Genomic DNA, 7,764 nt, shown 5'->3' on the forward strand with positions numbered 1-7,764 from the left:
CACTCAGACATACCCCATGCTCATGGAATCTCACTGACCTGCTTATCACCACTGGAGGATTCACAAGAAAACAGTCCTTATACTGATTAGACCCAACATCCTGTATGGACATTAGCAATGGGGTTTTGATTTCGATCATGCCTTGAGTCTGTTTTGCATGCTGCCCTAACAAATTACCATCAACTTGGTAGCTTAAAACAATGCAAATGTTTTTATCTTACAGTTCTGTAAAGTCTGACATGGGTCTCACTCACTGGACTGAAGTCAGGACGTCAGGAGGGCTGCATTTCTTCTAGAGGCCCTAGAAAAGAGTTTCCTCATCTTTTCTAGCTTCTAGAGGCTGCCCCCATCCTTGGAACACAGCTCCTTTCCATCTCCAAAAACAGCCGTGGGGGACTGAGTCGCATCGAATCACTCCAATTTATATTCTGCCTCCCTTTTCCACTTGAAAGTTTCTTGTGATTATTACATTGGGTCCCTGTTGCTCCTGGAGGCCGGGGTTCCCTGCCTGTCCCCTTCACAAGTTCCCTGTGAAGTTAATGAGACTGAATAAAGGCAAGGACAAGAAGTTGGGGGCTTACACGGGGGTTATTCTCACAGCAGTAGGTACCGGTCTGTCCCACCCCGCTCTCCCTAGCTGCTCTCTGCTCTCCCCTACCAGCGGCCCTCCTCTCCCCTCCCCAGGCACCAGGAGGGACTCTGTGAGCGGGTCCCTGGTGATTGGCAGATGCCTGACAAGTTACGTACCAGGAACTGAGGCAAGGGGAGAATGGGTGTTTCCTTTCCACCCCTCCCCTGGACCAGCCGCTCTGCCACCTGTAAACATCCCATAAGCTTGCAAACAGGGTCTTATCATATACACAGTAGGCGTTGTTAAGGCCAGGTGGGAATCCTGAGCAGAAACTTCCATTTGCTCCACAGTCTCCCAGATAATTCAGGATAATCTCCCCAACTCAAGGTCAGATGATTCGCAACCTTAATTCCATCTGCAATCTTAATTCCTCTTCACCATGTAACCTAACATATTCATAGGATTCAGAGATTAGAATATGGACATCTTTGGGGCCATTATTCTTTCTACCACAAGGGAGATACTTAAGGAAAAAACAAAATGTATTGAATTACAGATGATAAGAGCAATGGAGATAAATAACACAGGAGTGGGAATAGGGTATCCTGGACATGTGTGTTCTTTTACATAGATGGATCAGAGAGGGTCTTATGATTAGGAGGCATCTGCATAAAGATCTCTAAGAGATAAGGAAACTGTCCATTAACATATCTCTGGTGGAGGCTTTCCCAGCAGAGGGAATGTGGGAGGAACAGCAGAGGGAGAGCCCCAACTTCCCTTGTCCTGGGGTACTCAGTCTGAAACAATAGGTGCAGCAATGTGATAAGCCAGCAGTAAAGATGTGTTAAAAAAAAAAAAGTAAAAAGTATTAGTAGAAAAGAAGAAATAACTTTTTGTTGCAAGGCAGTCAGAGAACTCAAGGTTAAGAGTGTAGTTCTGGGGTCAGATTCACAGAGTTGGAATCCAGGTTCTGTCATGTATTGGCATGACTGAATCTTTGAGCCTCTGTACTCTTCTTACCTGTGTAGCCAAAGCTGTCTGAGGTGAGAGGGAATTGGAGAAGACGACCAGGCCAGAGAGGGAATTGGTAAGCATCATTTCAGACTTTGTAGGCAATTGAAAAGGACTTTGCATTTATTCTTTGCACAAAATGGAGGTGTTTTTTCCTTTGATATGTAAAAAAACAATTTATTTTAAAGTCATTTTAGATTTGTAGAATTGCAGTGATGATCCAGAAAGTTCCCATGTACTTTTCACCCAGCTTCCCATCATGTTTACATCTTATGTAACCATGAGACTAATCAAAACTACGTAATTAACATTGGTACAAAACTAGTAACTGAACTACAGACTTTATTTGTATTCCCGTGGCTGTTCCATAAATGTCCTTTCATGCGTCAGCATCCCATCCAGGCCCCATGCTGGACCGACTCATCCTGTCTCCTTGGTCTCCTCCCATCTGCGATGGCTGCTCATTCTCTTCTGGTTTTTCATGACCTTGACATTTTTGAAGAGGGCTGACCAGGTATTTGTAAAATGTCCCTTAACTTGGGTTTGCTGATGTTTTCTCATGATTTGACTGGGAATCCCACAGAACTGAGGTGTCCTTGTCACATCTCATGTGGAACATGATGTCACCGTGCCTTAGTACTGGTGATGTTAACTTTGATCACTTGATTATGTAGTATCTGCAAGATTTCTCCACTGTAAAGGTACTCTTTTCCCCTTTTTCTTCTGTCCTTGTCTCTATACTTTGTTCATAGAAGTGAATTCTAAGTCCAACCTTCAAGGAGAAGTGAGTGCCACCTCCTGGAATAAGGAACATCAAAGAACTTGTAAATACATATTAAAATTGCCATAATAATTAATGAGTATTTTGAAGGTGCTATGTTGGAGCTATGAAAATGTCCTCCTTCTAAAAGTTTTGCCCTCTGATGTTAGCATCTAACAGTGGATCCTGACTGGAGCAAGTAGTGGTCCAATGGTGATTTTCTATTTCCTTCCTTCCTACTCTGTTTAATATTTGGAATTCTTCTGTCAAAGATGTGTCCCTTCTCCCCTATTTAGTTACTTGTTTATTTATATCAGTAGAGACTCCTACATAATTATTTTGCTTATTGGATTATAATCCAATACTGTCATTATTTTTTCTCTAATTGTTCTGGCTTTGGACATTGGGAGCTCTTTCTATCCATCTGATACGCCTACTTGTCATTTGATTTTGACAAACCAAGATCTCGGTGCAGGTGTATCATTGGAGGGATTTGGGCAGAAGAGAGATACACTCTCACTTGCCTGTTTAAAGGATCTAACGGCTGGGTTGAAAATAACCACGTGGGGTCACACAGTTGTTGCAATCACCCTTGACTGGAATCAGAAAAGTGAAGTAATCCCCTCACTAGGAGTGCCCTGGGGCCTTCCATGAACACCCCTCAACCACAGCTTCTTCATTCATCAGACTTCCCCTCTGCCCCACTGTGTCCCGGGCGCCGTGGTACCTGCAGATGATGCCAAGGTGGAAGAGACCTTCCCTCCTCCTGGGTGCTCACAGGCTGGTACAGCAGGTGCCCCAATGCAGGAAGCCAGGAGTAAAGATTCGTAAAAGGTAAAGTCTAATGTAAAAGAAGGAATAACTTTTTAATGGAAGGCAGGCAGAAAATGCCAGGCACAAGGTTAAGAATGTAGTTCTGGTGTTGGATTTACAGGGCCTGCACCCCGGCTCTCCCATGGATTAGCTGAAGGCTGAGCCTCAGTTTTCTCACCTGGATAGGATGAGGGCCCCGCGGGTGCAGGAGACCTCGCTGCCTCCACCACACGGCTTTAGCTACATCCCACGCTGCCTGGTTCCCCTGCGGCTGGGGTGGACACATGTCAGGCTGTAGCCAGTAGCATGGGGACAGGAGGTGCCACTCAGAGGCCTGGCCCCTAAAAAGTCCCTTTGGTCATCCACGCACTCTCTCCCTTCTATGCAAAAGGCTCTGGGATGGCGGAGCGCCGCACCCACTGCTTGAGGGCCAGCGGGCCAGGCTGACTCCGCCTGAGATCGCCTGTCTCACTGCAATTCTGGGACTGCTTACGGCAACTGTTAGCCTGTCCTGACGGGCGCCTCTCCTCGAAAGGTGCTGGAACACCGAAGCGGAATAAAAAGCACAGGATAAGCCCTCAATAACCGATAGCCACGTTATCGTTGCCGTAATATAAAGAGCGGGACACACTACGGAGCCAGGTCTTGAGGGGATTTGTTAGTTGGACTGTTGCCGAGAGGAGTCAAGGGTTTTAAGCAGAAGGTAAACAATGACTGGTAAAAGAAAGGAAAGGGGGGAAGGTGAGAGATGGTGTACACAAGGAGGGAGGGGAAAAAACTGACACGACATGAAAGGAAGCAAGAGCCGTCCAGTCGCGGGCAGGGCGGCTGCCCGGGAACGTCTCCGGCCGCAGAGCCCAGCCTGTGACGCAGTCCGGGGCAGCCGAGCGCGCTGCGCCTGCAGACAGCTGCTCACAGGCTCGCGGACGTTTCACTCTCGGCTGCTGCAGAGCCAGATGGAGACACTGGAGGCCTGGCTTTTTCATTTGTTTTAACCTGCTGGCAAGATCCTTCCTGGACACTTGCTTTTACTATTTGAAATGTGTTTCTTTGATCACCTTCCGGTCACAGGAACAGTCTTAATGGAGTGTGGGATCTAAAAGGGAGCAGAAAGCTCCACAAAGGAGAAGCCAAGCAAAAGACAGAGGGGGTCTTTGTCTCTCGGGTTGTCAGGGAACAAAAGACAAGTGTGCAGAACAGGGCTGCCAAAGCTGCAAAGGACGCTTTTCCTTCGTGGCTCCTCTGAGCAGCACAGATGTTTCCCTCAACATTGGGGCTCAACCTGTGGCCATGCAAGAATTTTTCTTGGTGCAAATCTTAATACCCAGCCTGGAAACTGAGGCAGCCCTGACATCTTTAGCACCATCATCAAATTGTCTGGGCACCCTCCTGGCAGAGGAGACCCCTGGTGCCTAAAAGGGTACTGCCTATTTCTCTCTTTGCTAACCATAACTAAAGTTCACTTAACCAAAAAGTCATTGTTCGGGGGCCCCTGTAACCACTGTAGAGCTTTGAAGATGATGGTTCAGTTATAGCTTTTGCTTATGATATGCAAAGGAACCATATACACAACCAGCAAGTTGACACCAAGCTGATTGGACCAAACCAACCTCATTTAATATAGAAATCTTATCTGGCAGCAAACCACGGATCAGAAAATATATAGTGGTGGGTGTTTCCAGTCAAAAGGACCACCTGTGCCTGAAACACAGTAAATAACTAAAACAAAGAACACCAGATCCAAATAAAATTTGGAACATGTGAAATTTATGAACTCTGCACAGTGAGATGTTTTAAGTTCCTACCCACAAAATTCTTCTGCCCAAATCTTCCCTGACCACTTTGTCTTGACAGTTTTCCAGAATTCCTGTCTACCCGTAAGGATTTGGAAGCAATGCTTCCTGCCAGAGGAGCCCCTTTGACCAAACGCCCACCACATAGGTTTCTAGAAGAGCCCATGTGTATACATTTAAGCGCATAAGCCCATCGTGCCCTCTTCCTGGAAAGGAAAGCAAGTCTACTTAGGTGTACCTGTAAATCAAAACCTACTCTCTGCAGCGTTCTCCAGGACATGCCAGAACAAAACCCAGGCCGGCTTGGCTTGCAAAAGGGCTGAGCACACAAAGAGATCTATTCATGTCTTTGGACTTCAAGAGAATCATATGGTCTAAGGTCAACAAGAGGATTGCAGCCTGATTTCAAAGATTAGTTTTTAAAGGTACAGTTCACAACTGCAGCTCAATTTTTTTTTTCTCTTAAAACAAAAAGAGATAAGCAAGCATAGGAGGAAACGTCCGATCTGATTGGTGGTCCTATCTCTTTAAGATATGCAACTGGCATTATATAGTAAATTGGCTGTAAAATCTAATAAAACATTTTAAAAGCCGCCTGTACTATAGGATTTTATTCCCAGGATGTACTGTGGATGACTCCCTAAAATGTCCACAAATGTCATCAATATTTAACCACACAAACTTTTTCCATGTCTTAGCTGGCATGGTTTTTTGGCAGGAAATTTTCTTCCTTCTTTCTTTAGCTTCTTCCTTCTCTCTTTCTCCTCTTTCCCTTTTTCTTCTCACTACTACCTCCCTTTGCTTATTTGTCCCTTTTCTTATGAAAGAAAAAGAGTACTATCCTAACACTTATTGAGCACCTATCTTATCAACAACTGTTTTCTGTGGATTACTCAGCCACCATAAAGTTTCCTTTCCTTGGCATAATCTGAAAAATCATGTCATGCTTGCTGTGAACTCCTTTTTAATAGAGATTTATTTTTTAAAGAAACAAAGGTAATTTATTAAGTTACTGTTTTAAGATGTCCCAAGTCCTCTGGATGACTAAATGTCCAATCATATTTAAAACTGCCACACTTTGTGATTTGCAAAGTATACATTTTCTGGTTTTGATTAAAAAAATGCACACATACACATGCACACACGTTCTTTCTGTTCGTTCTTTGATTTGCATTTAAAGTTTTATTGGTGGTGTGTTTTCTCTCTCTCTCCTCAGAGGACTTGATTAGCCCCTGGGAATAAGGTGCAGCTTAAGCAGTCTAAGTAAAGTGGCTTCTCTGCCCTTCTGAACGCCACTCTCTGACCTTCCCCAGCTCCTTGCCCAGCCGCCTCCCTGCTCTCACCCACTATCCAACTTAGCTCCCCGGGCCTGAGTTCTACAAACCTCTGCTCTGTGTTACACGTGGCAGGAGCAGAAGAAGGGAAACTGGCCTAAGGGAGGAAGAGGCCTGTAATTGCTCAACATTTTTTCCAAAGGAGTATCTGTTATTCCTTAGATTAAATATCTATAGGAGACAGTTACTCTAGTGGAAACAGGTTGAATTTATTTAAAGGATTACCTGCCATCTTAGACATTAAGAGTGTCCCTTTTATACAACCATTTGTACCTGGACATCCCTGGCCTCACCTGGCCTGTTCCCCCTGACACCTTCCCAGGCAACCCACAGCCTCATAGCAGATGGGAGCTGATGTCCCGTCACAGACCTGCTCCTCCAAAGGACAGAGTGCTCTGCATTCTTTTCCAAAGATTTCGTTTGCTCTTCTCCGTGTGTTTCCATGCCAGTCAATTCCTTCCTCTTATGCATCATCAGACTTTCCCTTAGGGAGGAGTGAGAAGATTAACCTTGCTTCTGGCCAAACAAACTTCCAAGTAAACAAAGTTACGCTCTTGACCAAAGTGGCTTCTAAGGTGCACTTGGGGAAGTTCACTTTTTCCTGGTGGCATCATGCCCCTCGTTGCACAGGTGCTCGCTCTCCTGGAGCCTTTGATGATACTGACTCACACCTGTTGAGCTGTTTGCTCCCAACCTCCTCAAAAGTAAGAGGAAGGCACTGTTTTAGCCTCATCTCATCATGAGAAAACTGAGTAACAGAAAGGTTAAGTAGAGTGCAGCCCATAACTGATTGAAAAACCTCTTTTCCCCAGCCACACCCCAGCTTGTGCCAGGGGTTCGGGGAGTCTGGCCTACAACCTTGAGCCTGCAGGGCACCACCACCACAAGCTCAGGGAGCAAGGTGCACAGGTGAGGGGGAGGCAGCAAAAATCAGCATGGCCTGTATTGAGCCTGGTCCTGAGCTCGCACATGTGTCCACTCATTTTCCAGAGGGGGAGGCTGCGGCTCCAGATCGCATACCCGAGGCACAGAGGGCTCGTGCAAGTAAGAGGCACTGCCCTTGACTTCAAAGCCACTTCTATGTCCCAGGATTTCACATAGTAAGGTCAGGAATTTTTAAGAGGAAGACATGGCATGTTAAGTTTCCTAAATGTGTTTGGCCATGGTCCCTTGGTGTGGACAGGAGCACAGGGCAGTTGTGCCAGATGCCTGGGAGATGCTGGTCTTAGTGATCTGACTTGAACACAGTTTTTCTAGCATATGCATATGAATTCATTTATCGGGGTTTTTTAAACTGTAGGAAGAAGCAGCCAATCTGGGAACACAGTGAAGCAGAGGATGCCTGAAGGGTGGCAGCCAGGCCGAGAGCCTCAGAAGGAGCCAAACGCGTAAGTGATTTAACCTCCTACAGACGCAGCTTTCTAATCTACAAAATGGGTATGCTACTGTCTCCGTGCAGTGCGGTGAGGATCAGAGCGGAGG

General features: G+C 45.9%; 1 long non-coding RNA gene across 3 annotated transcripts; it reads right to left on the reverse strand.

Annotated features, from left to right (window-relative positions):
* Positions 1-1,676: 1,676 nt before the first annotated feature.
* On the reverse strand, positions 1,677-6,815 carry LOC108393944 (uncharacterized). 3 transcript variants are annotated; one of them, XR_001852337.3, is made up of 3 exons: positions 6,653-6,815; positions 3,070-3,183; positions 1,677-2,380 (listed from the first exon to the last, which is right to left on the reverse strand). It is a non-coding gene; the product is annotated as an uncharacterized lncRNA (long non-coding RNA). The 3 variants fall into 3 exon arrangements; XR_005060711.2 differs by lacking the exon at positions 6,653-6,815 and adding an exon at positions 5,187-6,289; XR_005060712.2 differs by lacking the exon at positions 6,653-6,815 and adding an exon at positions 3,334-5,168.
* Between the last annotated feature and the right edge of the window lie 949 nt (positions 6,816-7,764).

Source organism: Manis javanica, chromosome 14 (assembly GCF_040802235.1).
Source record: "Manis javanica isolate MJ-LG chromosome 14, MJ_LKY, whole genome shotgun sequence".
NCBI lineage: Eukaryota > Metazoa > Chordata > Mammalia > Pholidota > Manidae > Manis > Manis javanica.